The sequence below is a fragment of the Eptesicus fuscus genome, chromosome 10 (assembly GCF_027574615.1).
Source record: "Eptesicus fuscus isolate TK198812 chromosome 10, DD_ASM_mEF_20220401, whole genome shotgun sequence".
NCBI lineage: Eukaryota > Metazoa > Chordata > Mammalia > Chiroptera > Vespertilionidae > Eptesicus > Eptesicus fuscus.
The window spans coordinates 49,214,258-49,240,093 of record NC_072482.1 but is presented as its reverse complement, the minus strand read 5'-3'; the positions used below and the strand labels follow the sequence as shown (position 1 = coordinate 49,240,093).

At 35.8% G+C, this 25,836-nt stretch overlaps 1 long non-coding RNA gene across 2 annotated transcripts; it reads right to left on the bottom strand.

The window, feature by feature from the left end:
• Window positions 1–306: 306 nt before the first annotated feature.
• LOC114229395 (uncharacterized) lies at window positions 307–25,532 on the bottom strand. Of its 2 annotated transcripts, none has more exons than XR_003615528.2 (4): window positions 25,385–25,532; window positions 24,612–24,733; window positions 18,389–18,446; window positions 307–630 (listed from the first exon to the last, which is right to left on the bottom strand). It is a non-coding gene; the product is annotated as an uncharacterized LOC114229395 (long non-coding RNA). The 2 variants fall into 2 exon arrangements; XR_003615574.2 differs by lacking the exon at window positions 307–630 and adding an exon at window positions 5,010–5,059.
• Between the last annotated feature and the right edge of the window lie 304 nt (window positions 25,533–25,836).

Below are 25,836 nucleotides of genomic sequence, written 5' to 3'. Positions count from 1 at the left end.
CCAGGCTGAGGGACCCCACTGGTACACAAATCCATGCACCAGGCCCCTAGTTACAAAAATAGTTCCCCAAATCACACTTCTAATCTAATTTTTTTTTTGTAAAAACAATCTCAGTTCCTGAGAAATAAATTATCTCCTATGCAAGGCATTTGAAGGATTCTAAAATATATCCCAAATCATTTTCCAACATTCTGCTTACAACTGAGTGTCACATATATCCACTTTACAACTGCAGCTCAATAAAATTGGCCTGTGCTTTCCTGCCGCTGTTCCTGAAATTACATGTTTTTGATACCAACTTCACCCTTTTAAACTTCTGAAACACCAGTGTCTTTATTGCATCTTTAAAGACTCCTTCCAAGTATTCCTCTTGCAGTACATATCCTAGGTGCCTTAGCCAGAATTTTTCCACACCCTCTAATTTTCTAGAAGACTTTATGCTTTTTCTTCAACACTTATGTTCTACCTTATACTTCTTTATCCATGTATATTGTCTTTGTTGGCAGATTCAAGCACATCAGCATCAGTCATCCTGCCCATTTCATATCTGCCCCACTCCTCTTCAAATCCTTTCACTTTGAAAATCCTTGGGGTTCAATTTAAGTAAATGAATGTTGACTTTGTATATATCTTCAAAATAAAGAATAAAGAGCCAGTTTTTCCTTTCCCCTCACATTAAAACACAGAAGTTCACATGTTTGCAGCATTTTTGTGCACCCCTGTAGACACAAAGAGCCCATGAGATCTCATCAAATTCAGAAGTGAAATCTTGCGCCAAAGTGATGTTTGCATGGTGGGTGAAAAGAGAGTACTAGATGACAGGAAGGATGACAAGTCAAGTGAACCAAATCTGAAGTGGTAATTTTTACAACCTGAATAATCTGCTCTCCATATGTGTCCTGCAAATCCTAGGAAAGGTACTATAACCACGATCTTTGCATTAGAGTGAGCACATAACGATTCACCTCTTAGCAGGAATAAATTTAAAAAACAAGAGGAAAGCTTTTTGGCAATTTTTCCTCTAAGTGTATGCAAAGCTGAAAAGCCAAATGGAGAGAGGAGCCTGTTAACCTTTATCACACACCACATGCAAAGTAATCACACATCATAATGCTTTCATATCATATGTTCACTTCACATGCTCAGACATGGCACCACATAGTTAAGCTTCCAGCAGCTGGAGATATTATAATGCAGCAATGGTCTACTCATAGAGTTCACTGCTTCCTTTACCATTCTTGGCTTGACAAATAGAAAGCTTTATGGTCATACGTCAAATCCAGACTGTGACTTAATTTTTCTTACAGAATTAAAAAAAAAAATGTTTCAATTACTTTAAGGCAAAGGAACCCTGTACAGTCTAAATTGGGTAAAGTAAGGTGAGTTTACCTACTCATGGAGTTGTTAATGAAAATTTTCATATTTCTAATATATAAATGTGTCTTTCGCACTTGTCCTCTTGTTCCTCATTGTCTCTCATTGCCCCAGCAGGGAAAAATAGGCTGCTATTTGAGGAAAATATATTTTAAATGATTTGTTCACATCTCAAGGAATAATTTTGTTACCATTATTTTAAAATATATACCCTTTTGTTAATTTTCTTGGGGCAGTGGCCCCATTATTTAAAAATATGAATACTTTTTTTTCTAAAATGGTACGGTACTCTAGTTGTTGGTCATGAAATACTTATTGTCATCAAAACAGCATATCAAAGGTGAAAATATTTGGGGTTCTGTCTCAATACAAATCTCTCCTCCTTGGGAATTTTACTCTAAAGCAGACAAAGGCCCTTGCATTTGCCCCCTCATTGATCTCATGGGTTAACAGAAGACCTAAGAAAAGAATAAGCAAATTGCTAATATCTGTCTATAGGCTTTACAAGTTGTATTGGAGTGGTGATATGATTGGTAGAGTATGTTTTTGGCATGATGGCATGGGTTTGATTGATTCCCAGCTTTTCCTCTTCATTTGCTGTGTAATATCAAACAAGTTACTTCGAAAACTTATTTTGCATCTATTTAATCTTCTGTGAAATGAGGATAATAAAACTTACTTTCAAGTTGTCCTAAGGATTCAATAATATGACATGAGTAAAGTTGTATAATACCCTCACTAAATAGTAAGTCCTTCTTCTTCTTCTTCTTCTTATCCCCCACCTTCATTATAAAGTTAATTTAACCACCATTTTACATTTCAGATCAATTACATGTGAAGTCCTGATTTGTAATTTTATCTCATGAATGGTCCCTGCACCCATCTCTGTGCATATCTATTTCTAAAGCACTCTTTGCCTTTTGCCATTTTAAAAAATGCTTTAAAAAAATAGTGCTAGTATACAAGCCATGTAAAACTACAATACTTCACTTAATTCTCCTAAGAGTTATTCAAATACATATCATTTATCTTTAATCTATAAATGAGAAAACTAAGATTAAAAAGGCTAAGTGACTTTTATAATGCTGTAAAGGCTAAGCAAGGTTAAGTGGCTTCTGAGATACTATAACATGAGGAAGTAGCAATTCTCGGAATTGAACCCAGGTTTTCCAATTTCAAGCCGAGTGACCTTTCTCCTCTTCCATCCTGGCAGAGCTTTACTTTACATAGTTTTCCTCCTTTCTCTTTAATGCACTTCTGTAATTTGCATATTAAACCCAATATTTTGCCCCAGTCAGCCTCATCTTTCTGCTCTCCTCTAGGAACCTGGAGAAAATTTTACCTTTTGCTGTAAATAGGAATCTTTAGTCACAGTTATATTTAGGCATGTAACAGACCTTTAACTGAGAAAAGTATTTCAAGCCATGGGTTTTGAGCCAAACCTAAAAAAAAAAATTGCTTCTCAATTGTATGAAATAACATTTAGGGTAAATGGCAGAATATTATATTTTTTAAACACACCATTTTAAGGTATTACACGATCATTATCTACAGAGAAAATACATTAAATTAATGGTGGTAGAGGAACATAATTATTTGCACAATTAATACTTAACACTAGAAAACTTGGAAATAAGGTTGTGTTAGATATATTAGATAAATAACCAGACATAGGCTTCAGGGAAGAAAAAGGAATGTGCGGTATGAAATTAGAATGTCTGGGTAATGCTTTGATCACTTCTATAGGGCTTCTGAGTAGCTGTTTGTTAGATAAATATAATTTACTTCTATAGTTATTTGAAGCTAAAATGAAAGAGATAAAGAATAAAGAGAATGATAAAAAGGAAGAGAAAAAAGAGAAGGAGAGAGGAAGGTAGGGGACAGGAGGGGAGAGGAGGGATATAGGGAGGAAGGGGTGAAGAGAGAGATGGAAGAAGGAAGGAAAAAGATAATCTACTGAAGAATCCTCAGTACAAACAGCATAAACAGAAATGGATTACTGGTTATATTAGTATGTGTATAATTCTTTGAGTATATGCCATACACTGGGGCAAATTTATATATACAGATAAATAGATAAATAAGTAATATATCACTAAACTTCCTAAAATTCTGAAAAATAGATATTATATATCCATTCCTAAAAACGCTACAAAATATACTTCATTGTTTTAGGTAAGAAAATAGTCTCAGAGATGTTAAGTAATTTGCCTAAAATCACTCCATAAATTGACAATGCAATTATTGGAAGCTTCCTCTTTGTTGATGTAAAATGAATGTTTTTCTATGAGACCAAGCAGTTTTTCCACAAAAATAAATAATCCCCTTAATAAATAGTAGGAACATGAAGAACTTTTCTTAAGCTCTCAAGGGTCCTTAAATATTAAAGCATATTTTTCTATGTATCTCTATTATAAGTAAATATTCATTTAAATAATAATATCCTAATAAAATTGGTACCAGAAATTATTTAAAAAAAAACTATTATGTCACCCAAAAGAAGAGAATGTATATCTGATTCCTATTGAAATGAGGACTACCAAACCACATGTAAAGTGCAATGTTATGGAATACAAAAGGCAGAAAGTCTGAATTATTTGAGCAAATAGGACAGAAAAAAAAAAAAAAAAGAAAATCAGTAAGTCTCTCCACTTTTCACCAAAATGTTTATAGTTTCAGACATTCCTTCTCTGAACCCTGATAAATAAAGTGCTTTTTATAAATGTGATTCAGAAATAAACTCTAGGACATCCTCAAGATCGAGTTACCAAAACCAATGAATATGATCATAGATAAGGGTTTTTAAAACAATAGGGATTTGTTAGTAATCTATTTGTTTAAAAATGGCAATGTAGCAAAATTACAGATTATGGCCCCATTCGTGTCTAAAATTCTTAAATGTAGATGTATGATTGACAAATAGATTATTGTTTGAAAATATATAAACAAAATATTAATAGAGATTATGTCTGAACAACGTGGCTATGCATCATTTTAAATTTTATTTTGTGCTGGTTTGAATTTTCTAAAATGTACACCTTCACTTTGTGTAACAAAAGGCAATAAAGCTCACATCAAAATTCAAAGTTTACTTAGTTCTATTTTGGATGCTGATCATTCAGATATGGCTCATGCATTTCCTTCATTCAGAGAGATGCCACTACCAACTGACTGGCAAAAGGAAAATAAAAATAAACTCCTTTTTCAAAGAAAAGAAAATAAAGCAGACACTCTTTGGCTGTCAGTGTGATCACATCAGGCTGTAAGACCCAAGGAGAGAGACAATTCATTTAGACTCTGAGCTGTGCACAGAGCTACTGGTGCTATGCACACAATTATGATCATTGACAGTCACTCAATCTCTTTCCCTCTCTTCTGTGCCATTGTTGCCCTGGTGCCGTCTTGCCAGCATATTTGGGTTTTAAGTTGTCAATCATGATTCTTTTAAATTCCTACAAAGTTATAAAAATTCATAATGTAAAAAGATGCCTGGTGGGACAAAGTTTTTGCTGGACAATTGCATTCCTTTCCCATGTGAGTTATTCTGCCAATATCTCATACACCAAATATGCCATAATCCAATCAAAGCAAGTCTCCTTGTTTTAGTTTCCATATATTATTTTTCAAAAACTTGCCTCATTTTGGAAGAATATTCAGTGATTGTTCCACAACTTCCTGAGACAGCCTGAGATTAAACAGGGAAATCAATCAGAACAAAACAAGATTCCCTTTGCCCTTCTATATCAAACCACCTCCAATCTATTCTCTAACTGTCCCCAGGAGTAAAATCTTCATTAAGCTGAAATACGCACATTGCCATAAATCAAAGCAAATATCTATCTCTCCTTTGCACATTCTGTTTTAGGCTGTGTGATCAATTCCAATAACCATTTTCCAAAAGAAAATAGGTATCTTTTTTGTTTTCAGTGTTTCAAATGGAATTTTCAGAAAATCTGAAGGCTGAAGAAAAGCCAAACAAGCACCAGATTAGCATTTTAATGAAAAGACTTTTAGTGGACTTAAATTGAATTCTGAGTGCAGTGTGTGTGTGTGTGTGTGTGTGTGTGTGTGTGTGTGTGTGTGTTTCCTTCATGAACTGAAATGACACCTAGGAAATGTTTACTACCCAAGAGATCAACTTTGAAAGCCCTAAAAGATTACCACAAGGAGGTGGTAATCTTGAAATTTGAGGAATACCTACTTAGGGTATAAGCAATAGATTGTTTCAGGAAGTTGCCAGCCTACTGCCAAGGCCAATTGACCAGATTTGTGGCTGATCATGCTGAATAATCAAGTTTGGGACCAGATTGTCCCCTTGAAATGTATGAACAGCTTGACCTTCAATTTCATTACCAGAGTTCTTCATGCACACGATTCTCAGGAACCTCGAACAATTTACAAGCCCTAGAACTGTGTGAAACATTTACCTTGACAATGGGAAACATTTCATTTTATACTGGAGTTTTGTTTCTCACAGAATTAATCATATATACATAAGACAACAACAAAAACATATCAATTATCACTGCATAATTTAGCTTTTTTTCTCTACCGATTTAGTCTTATATTTATAAATTCAAATATAGTGTTTTAATAGAAGTTTGCTCCTGGAAAAAATGAGCCAAATATTCATAATAATATTTGTTTATTGTTCAAAATAAATGTTTCAAGTTTATGATGTTTTTGAGTGTTCAATGTACTTCAATAAGTGGCTATGAACAGTAGTTGTGACTTTGATTATATGTCTCATCTCAGCAAATCACCTTCAGAAACCTAGGGTGGCCTAACTTGAATATAGGGCACTATTGAAATTACATTAAAAGCCAGGGAAAATGTAGTTACAAGGTAAAAATGTAAGAGTAGTAATTACTTGGTCTGTGTTAGGGCAAAGTCACGAGGCAGAGTCACAGAATGAAACCCGATTAGCAGAGGTTATGAAAAGAAATAAAGAAACACTTATTGTAAGTGTCTGAGGATCAAAAGAATGTCACTGAAGAGTGTTAAGTCCACTACTTAATAGGAAAAGAGAGAATTATAGACTACGAAAAGGCCAACACATCTAATTGCTCCTTGGGTTATTATTTTCTAAATACTAATAATTGTAAAAGGTTGCTTAATGTGATAATAGTTACCACAGTTGAAGAGATCAAAAGGCAATGTCAGAAAGTAATAGATTTAGGTGAGTAAACATTATTGTAAATGTATTAATTGTATCCTGAGATGTACTAAAGAAAAAGATGTATCTGATGCTGAGGTGACTGGGAAAGTATAGGATGATAAAATAAATAGAAAACATTCATCTCTGTTTCAGTGGCCAAAAAGCAAGAATTATTCCAGTGAAACCTTTAAAATTGATAATCAGAAAATCAATCAGTTAAAAAATGTTTGTTGACTGTCTATTATATTTCTAGGACAGGCAATGGACTGCAATGAATCGTTACTGTATATATGACTTATCTCTACTCAAGAGCACTCACTGCAGTTTTGGTGAGTAGCTAATGTATGTGTGTGTAGTAATTAAACAACAATTTTGATAAATATGTAAAGTAGTAACGAGGATATTCTAATCCATATATTATCAACAATCAAACTTACTAATGCGACACTAATAAAAGCTCTAACGGTATCAACATCCAGAGAGTAGGATGATTCTATTCTTCATTCTAATGTCATTGCAAAACTATTTTTTGCGAGACAATTTTTTACAGGGTTCAATTTTTTGTAGAAAACAAATATGATAGGTAAGTAAATACTTATTGATGGCACAGAACATGACTATACATTCTGACTTCCTTAGACCACAAAGTACTTTGTTTTATTAAAATAATAATAAAAAGATGGATTTTTACAAGTTCCTTTACCTACATTCCTTTAAACTATTCAAACTCAGGGATCTTAAAAGGAACTTCAAATAATCTATAATCTATAATAATAAGAGCGTAATTTGCTAATCAGACCGGATATACTTCCTGACGAGCTTCCAGACGATGCTGCAGCCGCAGGAGTCGAGGCAGTGGTGGCCACTGCAGTGGTGGGGGCCGAGCTCCTTGCACGAATTTTGTCCATCGGGCCTCTAGTATGACATAATAATAAAACCTTATAGGGATTTTATATATATTTTGTCTTTAAAATAGACCTTGCTCAGCCCTAACCAGTTTGGTTCAGTGGATAGAGCATCGGCCTGCAGACTGAAAGGTCCCAGGTTCGATTCCGGTTAAGGGCATGTACCTTGGTTGTGGGCATATCCCAGTAGGAGGTGTGCAGGAGGCAGCTGATGGATATTTCTAACTCTCTATCCCTCCCCCTTCCTCTCTGTAGAAAAATCAATAAAATATGTTTTAAAAAAATAGACCTTGCTCAATCACCTACAGAACTTTGAACCAACGATTAATAATTGTGTACTTATTGCACTTCTAAAACTCAACTTTTCAAGTTACTATTTACACTTTGTTATTGAATGCAAAGCAGTCTATGATAATAATAATTGGCAGAGTTTGGGTATCTCATGACTATAGTGAAATAACATTAAATAAATCATAAATAATCTGGAAAAGTAAAATTGAAATCTCTATAGTTTATTTTGGGATAGCCCATAAATAAATGGAAATAAATTTAGAGGGAAAAGTAGTTACTAATTTTAACAAAGGAGTGTCACTATTGGTTTAAAGTCTACACAAGACTTTAAAGAGTAAAATATATAAGAATAAATAATAGGACAAAAAATACAGAAAACAATCGGGTAAGAAAATATTTCTATAGTACACATTTTTATAGGCGAGTTGTTTTCTGCTTCCAGTGACAGTAATGAATTGTATTTGTTCAAGAATGAAAAAGAAGAAACTCTTACTCTTTGCAAAAGCAGGGATGCACCTGGAGATTATTATGTTAAGTGAAATAAGCAAGTCAGAGAAAGACAAATACCATATGATTTCACTAATACGTGGAATCTAATGAACAAAGTGAACTGACAAACAAAATAGAACCAGAATCATGGAACAGACTGACAAATGTCGGAGGGAAGTGGGGTAGGATAGGGGGGACTGGAGAGAGGAAGGTGAAGGGATTGGACTTTACCCTATATTTTCTCCAATATAACTTTTAACCATCAGAATTAACATCTTTCATTTTGAGGAAAGCATTAACGTAATGTACAATTAAGCATTTCAGAATATGTCCAAGATTTCTAAAAATATTAAAATAAAAGCAAACTAAAAACAAATCTGAGATTCTTGGGATTTTATTAATGGGAGACATGCTATAACTCAAGATTTAACAAGGAACAAAGACACAATGGCTCCATGACGCTTGGAAAACATGATGGCCCACGGTAAAAATGAGATGTAGATGTGAAAATTGCTTTGGCAGAGTATTGAGGAAGAAGTTAAGGGGTTCAGAGAGGTTGACATGCTAGAATGAATTTATTATATATTATCAGTGAACCCCATAAGCTGCTTATGCTCCCCAAGAGGATTTAGGAGATGCTTTTTTCACTAAAGCAATAAGGGATGATCAAGTGGCAAGGGCACTGGCATTACCGACAAGCTCACTTGTAACTTTCCTTTGTGGGTCAGAGTTGATGGGAGGGAAGTCATCTGGGTTCTTTAGAGGCAAGAGAAAGGATAAGATTCTGTAATAGCACAAATCAGATGACAGCAAGGAACTGTCAGAGGCAAGGTTTTTATAATTGCCAAAACAGGCAATAAATCCAAACTGGTAACTAAAGGTCCTGACTTACAGGGATCTGTGTTGATGGCCAATAGACATGGTGTCCTTGGAGGGAGAAACATGGATAGCCAACAAGGGTATCATTGACCTATATAATTACAAAGGTCAAGTGAGAGTGAGCTGAAAGATCAGCTGATGCAGTTGAAAATCCCAATGCCTCATCCAGTGTGTGAGTGGGCACAAAGGCATAAATCTTTGTATCTTATATCAGTGCTAACTATAAAAAGTATCTGGCACAGAAGAGGCACTAAATAATAAGGATAAGATGACTCATTCAGTGGAGGTCAGACAACTTTAGTCCTTGACCATTCCATGCTTACATGAACCCATGAGCAGAGTCATCATTGGTGCTTTGACCAATAAAATAAAAGTAGAAGTGACATGTGCCACTTCTGGACAGAGGTTCTGAAAGCTATTATATTGTCTGCTACCTTGCCTTCCCCCTCTTCATTAGCATGCCAATATCCTTGAAAGGAGCTGCCGACACACTGAGTTCCAAGGGGAGAGAGAGAAGGGGAGAGAGGAGATACAGCTGACCCATGACGTACATATAACATCAGAGAATAATAAACCTTTCTTATGAAGCCACTGAGGTTTTTCATTTGCATTGCTAATTTCTCCTAATTTATACAACTATCATCTATCAGCATTGTGTAATTATAGCAGTAATTTTTCAAAAAAGAAGAATTAACAGTTCTATTATATATCTTATAATTCCCAGGGCTTAATTTTCACATGGCCCTGATGTTGCTCTGACAGGGACCTAGACACCAGAACATGCCCAGGTTTCTCGATTATGACTTGATATCTCTTGTTTTAAAGAATGAGTTTGTTTTCCTTGTGGCAGAGCCTAAGTGTGCAGAGGACTCATTTCAAGAGCTGTCCCTGACAGGTGTTCAGCCAAGTTAAGTAATAGCTTCCTTATCACCATGTACAATAGGCTACCCATGTAATAGTGCTTTCAATTTCAATATATGCCACCTCAAATGAATTCATGAGGCAATAAGTCAGTGATTTTCAACCTTTGCCTTCAAAATTTCATAAGGAAGGACAGAGAAAGCGGCACATTCATTGTAGATTACATTTCTGGGTCTAAATTAGGATCTTCACCACTCACTGGCTGGTATTGCAAGGAAATATTCCGTTTCCTATCAATTTGCAGCAACTTTGTAGAACTACTATTTCTACTAATGCAAATATAGGCTCCAGTCTGATTTAATCTCATTAGTAGCTGCTTATTTGCAACAACAACAACAATAAATCTACAACAATAATGTGCTAGGTAGTTCATATTTTTTTATATTGAAAGCTAGTTTCTTACCACAGGTAGAAATAACACTGACAGTAAGAAGCCTCATTCCTTACAAATATGAAGACCCTAATGAATTCACTATAGACTTGAACTTGTAGCCTCAAGTTTTTACACTGTCATTAGTGCCTTGGCAGCCCACAGGCCATTGAACATATATTAATGTTTGTAGTAAAGCCATTGATTCTTGTGTGCATTTCATGGCAGGAAAGCATTAATTCAGGGAGTCTTCCTGACAGGCGTACCCATGGGTTGAGTATACAGAGAAGCACAGACTTTAAAATACAAGCATAGGATTAACCTCTTCCCTTCCTTCCAGTGAGTCGCTACTGTATATTCTTCTATCATTTTTCTGGAGGTGATGGGAGTAATCATTTATCCTGGGCCAAATCCTCACAATTGCCAATATAAATATTATCTTTGTTAGTCTAAAAGACAATGAATCACAGTGTATCCTCCTTAAATCGTTTTCTCTGTCACATCTCTTGGTAACCCTGGATCAAAGCCATTTTTTTGTTTTTTAAAAAAACAAGAGAACCCAGCTAGCTTGGCTCTGGTTCTGAGTGTCAACCTATGAACCAGGAGGTCACAGTTCGATTCCTGGGTTGTGAGCTCAATCCCCAATTTGGGGCATGCAGGAGGCAGACAATTAATGATTCTCTCTCATCATTGATGTTTCTATCTCTCTCCTCCCTCTCCTTTCCCTTCCTTTCTGAAAACAATAAAAAATATTTTTAAAAAATAATAAATAATAAAAAATTTAAAACAACAAAAGATATGGTGGCAAGACTTCCAGGGGGTAATGGCAGTTCAGTCTCTACTTGCACATTGCCAGAATTAAAGGAGTAATATTTTACTCATCTGGTCATAGGTATACCACCACTTGAGCCAACATATTGCCTCTTGAAAGACATGGAAAGAGTAGTTTGCTGATAGAGCCCCAATATCAGTCTTTAAAATTGGCCACACAAAATGTTCTTAAGTGATTTTTAACATATTATGGGATATAGCGTGGTGTTGGTGGCACTTATACTATCACAGGCTATCTGATGGTTTCCTCTGATTAAGATAGCTATGGCCTTGGCCAGTGTGGCTGGGTTGGTTGGGTGTTGTCCTGTGCACCAAAAGGTCCCCTATTCGATTTACAGTAGCTGCACATGCTGGGATTGCTGGCTAGATCATTCCGGAGGCAGCCAACCAATGTTTTGCTCTCACATTGATGTTTCTCTCTCTCCCTCTCCCTCTTCCTTCCTCTCTCAAAAAATCAATAAAAACAATTTTTAAAAAAGGTATCTATGAACTTCTATTCCTTTGTCAAGATATTTTCTCTCTTTGTTATATATCTTTATTGTTGAAAGTATTACAGATGTCCCTTTTCCTTCACCCCCATTTACTCCTTCTACCCCACTTCTACCCCCACCCCAGGTCTTCACCACACTATTATCTGTGTCTCTAGGTTATGCATATATGTATAGAAGTTATTTGATTAATCTCTTCCCACCCCACCCCTTTTCTCTAAGATTCATCAGTCTTTTTTCCAGATATTTAATCCAAAACTTTTTTGGAGCCAGTGTCAGTAGCAACTCCAGATACTAAATATTACATATTCCTTAACCCCAGCCATGGAATTACTTATTCTGACAAGGAGCTCATGGTGTGCACATAAATATTTACATTCTTGCATGGGCCAATTGATGGCAAAAACAGTGACTTTATGGGCTTGAAATTATTACCTATATTCCTCTAAGAAGAGGAGCAGAAAGGGATGATTTTGGAAATTAGAAAGTTCTAGACAATTAGAAGAGCAGCTGCAGTAGAGTGGGTAATCAAAGCAGAGTTTTCAATTACAAGCATTTTTTCCAATACTAGGGAAAGTCCAACAGATCGATAGTTTTCAAGTAATGAAAGAATAAATCCTTATACTATACAAAAATTATGTTATTATTTTTCTCAATTCATTTACTGAGTGATTTAATACTACCCTATATCCTACAATATATCCATCATATTTGACACATACTGAAATGGTCAGTTTTGCATTTTTATATGTTTATAATTAAGTAGCTTTATTTTGTTTTAAAATATATTTATATTGGTTTCAGAGAGGAAGAGAGTATGACAGAGAGATAGAAACATCAATGATGATGAGAGAATCATTTATTAGTTGCCTCCTGCACACTCCTCACTGGGAATTGAGCCTGCAACCCGGGCATGTGCCCTGACCAGGAATCAAACCATGACTTCCTGGTTCATAGGTCGATGCTCAAGCATTGAGCCATGTCGGCCAAGCAAGTGGGTAGCTTTATTTTATTGAAAAAAAGTCTGGATGTTTCCAAACCTCTTAATGTAAATTGACTAATAATCTATTAAAATTTAGAACTATATGCCCCAATTCCTTCACATGTGCTTTTCATTAATTCTTTATTTTCAAAATTACTTTTGTGTCCTTTCTCAAAATAATCACCATAAACTTATAAATGTGAAGTTGTGAATCATAGGTAGAAAGTAATTTCTATTAAAAATTTAAGTGTGTACTAACTGTTCTCTCTGGATCTCTAGGACAATCATTTTTCACAAGTATTTGCCTTCTTATCAGATATATGTATACAACACAACGTCATTATGGCTATTTAAAACTAATTATTTGGAAAAATGCATATTTATACCATGGAACGAATTTTTTATTCCAATTTTTAAAATATCTAATCAAAGATGGTAATTAGGTTGGTCAACTGTCAAATATTTGTGTAATATTTGAATAATCTGTATTAATTGTTTTCATCTATACTGAAAAGAAATTAGTAAGCTTTTTATTCTTTTTCTATTCCTGTATCATAGAAATATACACTGGAAACCTATATAATCTTATTCAGCAAGGTAACCACAATAAAGTTAATTTTAAAAAATTAAATATAAACAGTAAAAAAGGGGAAAAATCAAGTTTAATGTATGTTACTAGTGTATATATTTTTAAATCTTCGCATTGAATACTTTTTACCTATATAAAGGGATTATATTTTTTAGAAGTATTTCTCCTTGGTACTTCTTAACTCATTCTCAATTTCCCTCTGGATATCTCCACTTGAAGAGAAGTGACAGAATTGTTTCATATCCCTGTTCACCTCTCTGCTCCTCCCCACAAGAAGGGCAGTTTGACTGGCTGAGCTGTACCATTTGTCACGTTTGTCAAGGAATCTGTGAGCAGTACATTTAGATGTAAGCTGCTCCTCTCTTATCCTTAGAACAATTTACATCTCTGTGTTGTTTATGGATGACTTAAACAAATTTAATGATTGATTTTCCTATTAATGCCAAATGCATTGTTTATATTTCCATTTAAAGTATATTAATTTTTAGCCACTACTGAAAATATTTTCTTTATCACTGTTTATATGCAGCAACAAATACATGATAAGTTTAAGTTTTTCTTTTTCCATTCAATCAGTAGTGCAATGAAACATACAACATATTTTTATTTTGAAATTTAGAAAATTGTCAAGGTATTGTGATTAGAAACATTATTAAATTCACACTGAAAGTGGTGGGTTTTTTTGTGGTAATTATAAAATTAGAGACTTTCTCTTAGGTATACTTTGTCCACAAGCAGCTGCAAAAAAAATGCTAAGTAAGAAATGATTGAATAAGTGTCTACAGAACAATTCTCTCCCAATTAAAAGATCAGCTCAAATTAATTTGTCAATTTCTATTTTGAACACTGATGGATTTACCTGTTAGTAAGTGGGGCCCTTAGTTAAAATTACTAAATATTCTTAAAGCAGTCCTTATATCTAAGTGGGGGGGTAGGAAGTTCTTTGGAGTTTTAGAGCGTCTTAATTCCATTCCATGAGGACATGAGGTTGAAGAAATTTCTGACAATTTTTTTAACTTATGTGGCGCATTTATTACAATTGATGGATCAGTGTTGATACTTTGTTGCTAAATAAAATTTATAGTTTACATTAGGATACCTCTTGGTGTTGCAAATTCTGTGGGCTTGCACAAATGTATAATTATATTAGCCACCATTACATTGTCATACAGAGTAGTTTTACTGCCCTAAACATTTATGACCATTTTTTAGTTTTTAAAAATATTTTTATTGTGAAAGATAATGTTTTATAGGAAAGTGCACAGAACATGTATAGTCCAATGAATAATTATAAAACAATTACTCATGTAATGTCTACCAAGGCCAAGAAATTGAGCATTGCTATAGATGGTAGTCAACCTCTAAGATAGACACCTCAATGACACCTGCCTCCTGTTTATTCGTGCCCTTATATGGACTGGGCTTAGTGACTTCTTCTACTGAAAACAAAACAAAAGGAAGCATGCGTGGCTGGCGTGGCTCAGTGGTTGAGCATCTACCTATGAACCAGGAGATCACGGTTCGATTCCTAGGCAGGGCACATGCCCCGGTTTGGGGCTCTATCCCCGGTATGGGGTATGGGGCATGCAGGATGCAGCTGAATGATGATTCTCTCTCATCATTGAGTTTCTTCTCTCTCTCCCTCCCTCTCCCTTCTTCTCTGAAATTGATAAATATATATATATATATATATATATATATATATTTTATTATTATTATTTATTTATTTATTTATTTTTTTAATGAGGCAGAGGTGATAGGATGTCACTTCTAAGATTAGGTAATAAAAAGACAGTGGCTTCCCTCTGGGCATTCCCTCTCTTGTTCTCCTTTAAATCACTCACACTGATGGAAATCAGCTGCAAAGTCAGAGGCAGCCTGGGGAGACACCCACATGAGTGAGCTTGGAAGCAGATTTCAGAGGCCTGCCAAACCCACATCAGTGATCTTGGAATAAGATACTTCAGGCTCAGTCAAGGTTTGAAAGAACTGTCCTGGCTGACACTTTATTTAATTCACCCTCATGAAAGACACGGAGACAGAGGCATTAGGTAAGTAGTATCCTGGTTCCTGACACAACGAAACTGATAAATAGGTATTATTTTAAATGCTAAGATTGGGAGTAATTAATTAGCAATAGATGACGAGTACTCCCTCACCCAAAAGGCCCTTGCGTATGCCCTCCTAATTATTTCCCCTCTCCCCTTTCCTGTTCCCCAAAGTACCTACTCCTCCCACTTCTAACACTAAAGTTTTGCTTTTGCTGCTTTTGAGCTCCTTGCGAATTCAACAATAACAGTTTATGGGGGATGTTTTGTGTCTGGCATTTTTTGTTCCGCATTATATTTGTCAGGTTCCTTTTCATTACTGGATAGTTTCAATTTGAAGTTCTTAGGATTTTTTTTGTTATGAAAATTTTTATGAATGTTTCTTGGTGTTTGAAGTTGTATTATTTCTGATTACTAGTATAAACCTTCACCTAGAATTTCTGTATCAAAAAGTACACATATCTTCAATGTTGGTATACAATGACAAACTGTTTTCTGACGTGGTCGTACCAATTTATATTCCCAACAGCAGTGCGTTACGGATCTCACTGCCCCACATCCTCATCCAATTTTGCTATTTAAGTTTTTAAATTTTAACCCTTCTGCTGTGGGAGTAGTAGTAACTCAGTGTGTGTTTAACTTACATCTCCTGATGACTAACGTGGTTGAGCATTCTTTGACTATAGAGTCCTGCCATTTTATGGATTTGTGCTTTCTTTATTTAAAGGAATATATATATTTATATATATATATATATATATATATATGTTTTTTTTTTTAATTGACTTCAGAGAGGAAAGGAGAGGGGGAGATAGAAACATCAATGGTGAGAGAGAATCATTGATTGGCTGCCTCCTGCACGCTCTATACTGGGGATCAAGCCCACAACCAAGGCACATGTCCCTGGCCAGGAATTGAACCATGATCTCCTGGTTCATAGGTTAATGGTCAACCATGATCCAAGCCAGCCAGGCTGCTTCCCTTTTTGATTTGTAGTAGTCCTTTATAAATTCTGGATACAAAACCCTCTCTTAGTTATATGTGTTTAAAATCATATCACCCTTTTTTGGAGGGGGGAAGGAGAAGGGCTTGCATTTTTTTCTTCAAAAAGGTATCTTCTAATAAACAGAGGGTTTTACTTTAATCTAATTTCTCAGTCTATTTCTTATGGCTAGCACTTTTATAACTAACTAGAGACCTGATGCATGAAATTCATGCAAGAGTAGGCCCTTGCAGCCCCGGCTTCATCTGGAAGATCACCTGGAAGGTCATCTGGACAGTCGTACCGCTGTTGGGCCATTGGGTCGATTTGCATATTATGCTTTTATTATTATAGATGTGAGAAGTCTTTCCCTTTCCCAGGACCCCTATAATATCTTAGAAATTATATCCCTTTACTTTTTGTAATCATATCTACAATCTACCAGGAATCAATTTTTATGTAAGAGTGAGGTATGTGTCAGATTTCATTTTCCCCACATAGATACACAGTTGACACAAGATCACTTTTTGAAAAGACCATCTTTGCCCCTTAGCATTGTGGTGTCTCCTATGTGGTGACAACATATGTATGGTATGTTGCTGGACTCCTGATTCATTTCTTTGGCCTATATTTCTGTCTGTATGCCAATACACACTGTCTTAATTACTATTGCTTTATAAAAGAGCTTGAGTTTTTATCTGATAGTGTAGCTGTTCCAATTTTATACTTCCTTTTCAAAATTTAGTCCTTTGCCGTTCCATATTTATTTTTAATCAGTTTATGAAATACACCCTTCAGGATCCTGGTGGGATTGCATTGAATCCTTAGATAAACGTCGGGAAAACCCACATATTCATACTTGGTGTTTCAATTCAAAAGCATAGTATATTCCCTTGATTCTTTGGGGCATTTAATTGTTGATTTTAGCTCTTTGGCCTTTAGTTCTGCATGGCTTTAGAGGTCAGAACATACAATGATGGGACACCAGCCATGTTTGAGTTCTCTGAAACCCCCAATTATGTCAATTCAATGCCATGTGACCCCAAAATCTCTGCTGGTCACTCTGTCCCCCTAGTAATGGCCCTATTTGAAAGCTTATAGGAGTCTGCTTTTGTCTCAAACCTACAACCAACAAATTCCTGCAAGAATGGCTGTACATCCTGAGCTCTTTATCCCCCTGGCTGGGACTGTACTCTTTTTAGTCTTTGTTGCCTCTGGAGTTCTCCAATGCCTTTAAATAAATAATTTTCTATTCTTTTCCAGATTTTCTACTTTCTAATTATTTCTGATCTGCTTTGAAGTGCTACATCTTACCTGAAAGTGAACTTCTCTGAGAGTTATATTTGATTTAGACCAGCAGCAATTATTGATCACCTTAATAAAGTTACTGAGATTGAAATGGTTCCAATGTTGGCTTCAAACTCTGTTAAAACCAGGATATGTAATTCTAACTTCTGGTTTAACTTTCTTCTGCAGTGTAGCTCTTAGGAGATCCTAATTCAAATGAAAGGGGTTTTCTAGGGCTCCTATATTGACAAGCATAGATTTGAATTTTCATTTGTCGACATTGCTCATTTATCAAAACTTCCATTCTAGGTTGCCTCTAATAGAATCTACAGATACTTCTAAACCTAGGAAAAAAGCAGGCCCAAATATTGGGTTCACTTCTTGGGGTTCCTATCTCTTCCTGAAACTTGGCCCTGTAATTCTTCTTGTCTAGTTAGGTCTCCAATGTCTCAAAGGAATTGTTCTTATATATTTTCCTCAGCATTTCTAGTTCTCCCAATGAGGAAACCTGATCACATTACATAGTTAATAATTCTTTAACAAAATGCAAAGTCATAGAAAATTATTAATGAGTTATTTTCACAAGAAGGAAGTTATTAATTTTTGGATTTGGCTGAATAAAATAAAGTAGTCTGATTTGGTTTGGCAGCCCTTCATTTTGTTTGTGTTGTTGGTTTTAGTATTTATGCTTTTGGCCACAGTGCCAAAGATCTGCTCTGTAAGTTCAAGTATTTGGAATGAGTTCTTCGCTTGAAAAAAATGGTAGCAGGGACACATTAAATGTAAGGGCTCACCTCTGTTTTAATTTTTGAGATCCCATTTAGTGCCTTCATTTCGCTGTTCTTCTGCCAACTTAAAAAAAAGAAAGAAAGAAACTTAAACATTTCAACCTTGCACATGCTTTGCATCTACAAAAATGCTTATAAAAATTTATAAAGTGTGCTCTTTAGGGACAAAGAAGTATTCCATTTTACTGCCAGTAATACCTCAGTCCAGACAATATCGTTCTATATTTTATTATTGGACATGAATGAACTTTACAAATGTACAGAGACCAGAACCCTGAAAAAACGCATAATCTAAATATTCATAGTCCACCATTATTTCTGGGTATCACTATACCCTTGTTCACAATGTTTGCATCCTCACAACCTGTGCATCAGATTAAGCTCTTTCTGTTTTCCACATCTACTATTGCTCAGAGTGTTATCATATGCTTTTAAAGTATCACACATGTATCTCGGCATTAGTTATCTATTGCTCTGTAACAACTTACCACAAAAGTTAACAGCTTAAAACAACACTTTAGTTGTTTTCTTCGTTTCTTAGGTCAGGAATCTAGGTCCTCTACTTCAGAGTCTCTTATCGGCTGCAATCTGTGAGTCAGCTGGGATATAGTCATTTCAAGACTTACCTGGGGAAATATCTATATTTAAGTTCACATGTTGTGGGCAGGATTCAGCTCTTTGCAAACTGTCAGACGGAGGGTCTCATTTTCTCTTGGTGGTTGACCAGAAAGAACCTCAGTTCCTTGGCTAGAGCCTTTCCAAGGTACCATCTTGCTTCATGAAACCATGGAAACCGAGAAGGCAACAGAGTCTGGTTGTTTTATTGTTTTGTTTTGCTTTTAAGCCAGATGTCACATTTTTGTAATCTAATCATAATGTAATATCTTAGCACTTGTAGAATCTAGTTACTAAGTCTAGCCTACATTCAAGGAAAGGGGATTACACAAGAACTAGAATGCAGAAAAGCTAACATATGGAGGGAAGAATTGACCAAAAATTCATATAAAACCTGAACTCATACTTTACATGATTGGTTATATCCTGAGCAATCTTCCTGAAGCAGATTTATAATCACATCATTTATCCTGCCCAACAAAAATATCAACGATTATTTTGCCTACAGCTGTCCACAATCAGATCCCAGTCTTCATTTCCAACTTTTCTATTTGTTTTACCACTCTTCATGAATTCCATGCTCTAGCCAATGCTCTGAGCTTAATTCATACGATGCGTGCTCTGCATGTTTGTTCATGTTATTCCCCTGCCTGAAATAACATGTCTTCTCTTGCCATAGAGTAAGGTGGAAAATAGAATGGGCAGTGGAGGGCACATTTTTTTCACTTATTTAAAAAGATAGAACCAAACAAGCCAACATATAGGAGACTAAAATTGCAGGATTTAAGGATAATGGAGAATTCCTAAAAGGCTTCAGGGCTATACAACATTGAAATGAACTGCCTCAAAAATGTGAGTTTTTCATTTTTTATGTGTTTAAATGAAGAATAAGAAATCTGTACATTATGGGGAGAAATGGGTTCCAGTGTTCAGTGGGAGTTAAAATGAAAATTCTTCTAAAGTACTTGACAACTCTTAAGATTCCATAAACCCATGAATTTATATAAGGACAAGAAAGCAAAAACGATTCCCTTTGATGTGCAAAGATTAGAAAAAAATTTACATAATAAAATTTCAATACAAGTTATACTTGCTATTTAATTTTAAACTGTGAGTTTAGTGGATTTTCCAATTTTCGCCTACAGATTAGCTCTTTGTAAAAACTCTGAAACCTCCATATTTTAATATTTTTCCTATTTCTAATTCATAATTTTCATAATAAGCAATGGAATTACCTAACATTCTAAATGTTAAAATAAATATGTTTGTAATTATTGTGCACAAATAAAATGTTTTATTTATATAAGAGGAAAGATCGTGCCACTTAAAGACCGTGTTCCTATCAAGCATATTCTTAAGAATTTCTATAAAAGAAACTCAGTCCATCTTTTCACATAATCTTCCGTTATTGTTCATTTAGGTTTATGGATGAGATAGACCTTCAGAACAATATTTACCTAGCTGTAAAGAAATTCACAGATGCAGCAGCTGCCCAAACTTTTATTGCTATTTCTCTGGATAAGTTGGAACAAGTGGTGATCTGTGTGTTGCTATGAATCATTGCATGCCTTTTAGCTTTTCCAGAGAGACAGGGAGATAGAGGGAGATCAAAGGAACCAGTGATGCCCATTTCTTATTGGAGCCCCAGATTAACAGGCCCTCCCTATGGTATCCAGCAGAAAAGGCCCAATCTGTAGGTGGAAATTATGGCAATTGCTTTTATTTTACTTTATCTAAACTGTAAGAGAACTGAAGGCAAGGATCCTGTCTGATATGTTGTGATGGCATATCTTAATAGCCATCCCATTCACCCAAACATTTACATAAATGTTTAATGAATTAGGAATTGAGTGAATGATTACCATGACAGATACATGAGACTCCAACCGTGTCCCAGTGTACTGCTGGGCCTTAGAACTTCAGATTCTGCAGTGAGTGGTCTGTTATCATGCTCTGGAGGATCGTGTATCACAGAAACAAGGAGACTTGCGTGAGACTAAACACTAGCATATACTAACTCCCTGATGAGGAGAAATAGAATTAGGTGCAGAGCCATCTGGCTGAACTGTTTCTGTCATACATGATGTGATTCAAGTCAAATAAGCCAGACATAATGAATTTGACTATTGTGTGAATTTGGTGCTATGGCCATAAGATGAAACACACCCCTGTGGATGAGGATGGAATTTCCTTTAAGAGAAATGGAAACTTCCAACTTGGGGGAAAGTTAATCCTGGAGCCTCTGGAAGTGGATTTTCGATTAGGGGAAGAAAAACTGTCTGGCCTTCCTGGAGCCTAGAGCAGGTCGGACTCTGAGATGTGGTAAGAGATGAACAGCCCTGCGGGTCAGGAAGAGGACACGAGGCAGCCAATAAGGGGACCTGTCACTTTGTTCTGTGCACCTTCTACTTTCCCAAATAGTTGCTAAAATTTCATTACAATTTGCAGCGTGGGCTCTGCCTTGTATTGGGGAGGAAATGAGCCCTTGCCAGTCACAGTAGCAGGGGCCGTCACCGGAGGACTGGTAACTGGTGGTCAACAGCAACAGAAACAGCCCAGGGGACAAACTCTGTGGAAGTCCAGAGGAAAAAATATCTGACAAGTTGATTGAAATTGTCCCAGAGACATTGAAAGAGTGGTCATTTGGTAACCAGTTACCTCATCTGTGAAATGGGGTGATATTACTTGCCCCTGCTTCCCTTCAGGGAAGTTAAGAAATGTAAAATAATGAATGACTGTAATGTTTTTGAACACCTTGGAAGAAATATTATATATATGTAAGCGTATGATATCATGATTACCCCCATAATAAAAAGAAAAGAAAATATTAAAATAACAATAATATGTACATTTTCAACACCTGCAGTTGTACATGAAATATATAACCCTTTTTATTGTTTTCTGTCTAATCCACTGCACCTGCATTAAAAAATGTACCCCAATGGTCTAATTTTAAAAAGTACATAAAATTTAGACAGATACTTATTCTTTTACTCACCCCATTGTGCCTAGGTCTCACAGAACATATTTTAAGTAATATACAACCACAAAGAGACCACTTCAATACAAATCTCAATAGTGTGGGTTAGTAAAAATTACTTTTAAAGGCAAACATCTGGCACCTCATAAATATATATCAGCTTTCATCAAGAGTTTTTCAAACTCTCCCCATATATATTACACTTATAAGCATTATTAATTCAGCATATTGTACGTAGGTTTTTAAAGTAGTCCCCAAGCAGAATTACATATGTAAAATATGTGCTGTAATATCTAGGCCCGTGCAGTTCATAAAGAACAAGACATTAACCACAATGCTAACTCCTTTTGATTTAATGTGCTCTGCCAGCTAACAGGGGTGATTTTTAAAGCACAGATACAAGAAAATACTACAGTTAAGCTTGAAGGCAGCTATTTATTCCGACTAATTTTTTCCTCTCTTGTGACATTTAGCAAATTATTCTAGGCTTACAGTTAGTTTGTGTCAAAAATATGTCTGAAATATTTTACTCTGGTTCATTTCTGCATCTGAGAGAACTTTTAAGAGATGATGTGCCTTTGTAAAGGCTGAATCCAGAACGCCTAACTGGTGCTTCTCCTTTTCCAAGTATCAAAAAAATAAAATTTAAAAAAGGATATTCACTTGCTAGTAGCAACAGGTGGGAGACCTAACTGTATATCAGTAAGTCAACAATATGCGATCCCACCCAGTCTCCGTAAGTGCCCTGTTACTGTTTGCCCTGCATGTCTGCACCCCACAGACTTGCTCACAGGTATCCTTGGAAGTGTCCCTACCCTCGCTGCCAGGGTAGGTGACTGCCACGATAAACACAAAGCAGTGGTCTTTGATACAGAGAGAGGCTTTCTCTACGGACCGCTGGTAATGGGGCTCACAACTGACAAAGTACAACTGCTATATATGGGCACTTTATTCTTCCCCCTTCATTTGGGCTTGAAAGAGAGTCTCCCAACCTCTGACAAGTCCCATTTCACACCAAAGCAGATGGGTCCTGGAAAGATCTTTGTAATGATAAGCTAGTACAATAAAATCGCTGGGTATATGAAATGACATGGAAGTTCAAAAAAGAGTAACTCAGAAGAGCAGTCAGAAGAGTTACGTTTTCTAAAAATAACTTTTTACAAAAAGCACATAATCGATGCTGCTTTACAGAAGTCAAGGCAGTCGTACAACTACGAGGCAGACAACCAACGGGAAAATCTGATCCAGAAGAAACTACCCAGAGCAGAAAAAATGCAGTCCCCAAATTAAAAACCTCAGTGAGGCAGAGGTTAGCAGATTAGAAAGGCAGAAACTGAAGGGCCAACACAGTCATTAAAAAAAAAAAAAAGGAAGAAAATCCTGCCTTTGGTGACAACATGGATGAACTTGGAAGACAATGCTATCGTAAGTGAAATAAGTTTCACAGAGAGAGACAAAGACAGTACATTTTCACTTATGTGTAGAATTTTTAAAAGGCAAACTTGATTGTCTAACCTCTTTGCTGTATACCTGAAACCAATACAAAATAATAGTGAAAGTAAACTGTAATTAAAAAATAAAAAACACAAAAATAAAAATAAATAATGAATAAAAAAGCCAAACTCATAGAAATGCAGAGTAGCATGGTGGCTGCCAGAGGCTAAAAGTGTGGGGAAAATGGGGAGATGTTGGTCAAAGGGTACAAACTTCCAGCTATGGGATGAATCAGCCCTGGAGATCCAATGTACAAATGGTGACTTTAGTTAACAACAGTGCTATCCTATACAATAAAAGGGTAATTTGCAAATCGACCGAACGGCAGAGCAACTGGTCACTATGACATGCACTGACCACCAGGGGGCAGACACTCAATGCAGGAGCTGCCCCCTGGTGTTCAGTACACTCCCACAGGGGGAGCGCCGCTCAGCCAGAAGCCCTGAGCCAGGCTCACGGGTGGCGAGTGCAATGGCGGTGGCGGGAGCCTCTCCCGCCTCCACGACACACTAAGGATGTCCACGGTGTGCATGCCTAAGCCATCAGTTGGAAATCCTTCGAGGGCTCCCTGAATGCAAGAGGTCACAAGCTGGGCTGAGGGATCCCCCCCCCCCGCCCCCGCCTGCCACTGAGTGCATGATTTTCATGCACCAGACTTCTAGTATATTACATGAAAGTTATTACCAGAGTAAATCTTAAATGTTAAAAAATGTTAATGTAAGAGGATGGAGGTGTTTAGTAACCTTATTTTGTTATTCATTTCACAATACATGTGTGTATCAAATCATCACATTGTATACTTAAACACACATATGCTATATGTCAATAATATCTCAAAGGTTGGAGAAAAATAAGATATATTACAAATACAATGCCTGAGAATTTATATGACAAAATTCTCTAACAAAACACAGAAAGAAAAATACATGATAAATAAAAATAAATTCAAATCCAAACATTTGTTAAAATTTCCAAAGAATAAAAAGAAGTGCATGTGAAGAACAGTTAGTTACATTGAGGGCAAAAGTATTTATCAAAAACAATAAAGGCTGAAGCCATATCTTCAAAATGCTGAATAATTTTTTGCTTCAGACCAAAGGAGACATAAAGATATCTTCAGAGAGACAGAGAGAATCTTACCTTCTAGGAGATAAATTTTTGCTTCAGACCAAAGGAGAAATGAAGACATCTTCAGAGAGAGAGAGAGAGAGAATCTTGCCTTCTAGGAGTTCTTCCTGAGGGTATCGCTAAAGAACGTGTATCTGAAAACAGTAAATTGAGCTACGAGGTAGAATTAGAAGGTTGATCAAAGGCATTGGAAATCAAGAAAACAGTCTTACAAAGCATTGATTGTGAACAAATAATAATAACAATAATATAAAAATGACAAAAATAAAAATAAGACCCTGCCAAATATCATAGTCTCAAAATACATAAAGCAAAAACTAAAAATAAAATTAAAAAAGGTGAATGAGCCCTAGCCAGTTTGCCTCAGTGGATAGAGCGTCAGCCTGCAAACTGAAAGGTCCCAGGTTTGATTCCAGTCAAGGGCACATACCCGGGGTTGTGGGCTCAATCCCCAGTGGGGGACTTGCAGGAAGCAGCTGATCCATGATTCTCTCTCATCATGGATTTTTCTAACTCTCTCTCTCTCTTCCTTCCTCTCTGAAATCATTAAAAATATACTTTTTTAAAAAGTGAATGAAAAAAATGCAGCAGTAAAAACAGCTTTACAGATCAAGTGGGCTTGATAATCAAACTTTCCCACTAAGCACCATTAATAGTAAAAGACAATTTAGTATTTTACTTCAATAAACATCCATTTTGTTTAAATATAAAGGTATTGATTCCTCAGCAGAAAAAAAGTATTTTAGTAAAATTGAAAATGTTTCATGTTTCTATTGTGGTTTTACCTAATCCATGCATATTCCTATAAGGCACTGAGTTATGTTTATCGCAGAGAATGTCCTTGTCTTCAAGAGCTTATAGTAGAGTTTTACTGTTGCATTATTCAAAGTGTAAGAAACATATTATTCCCAGGATAGTGAAGTTGGCTTTAATACTCAGACCTAAGAAAGGAAGACATAACACATGCACATAAACTATGCTTCAATCCCCCTTTTGAGGTTGTTCAAAATACTAGTATATACTTTTCATAAGTTTATTAAAATAATTTCACTTCATAATGACTTAAGGTACATACAAGAAGAAAAGGGAGCTCCAAAATGGGCATTTTTATTAATAAAATGCTTTACTACTTTAAAGGGGAGAAAAACAAATAATCATCTGTAGAAATTACAAAACAATACAAAGAAAGTGTCATATTTAGAAAACTAAATGTAGAATGGACAAGACAACCTATGCT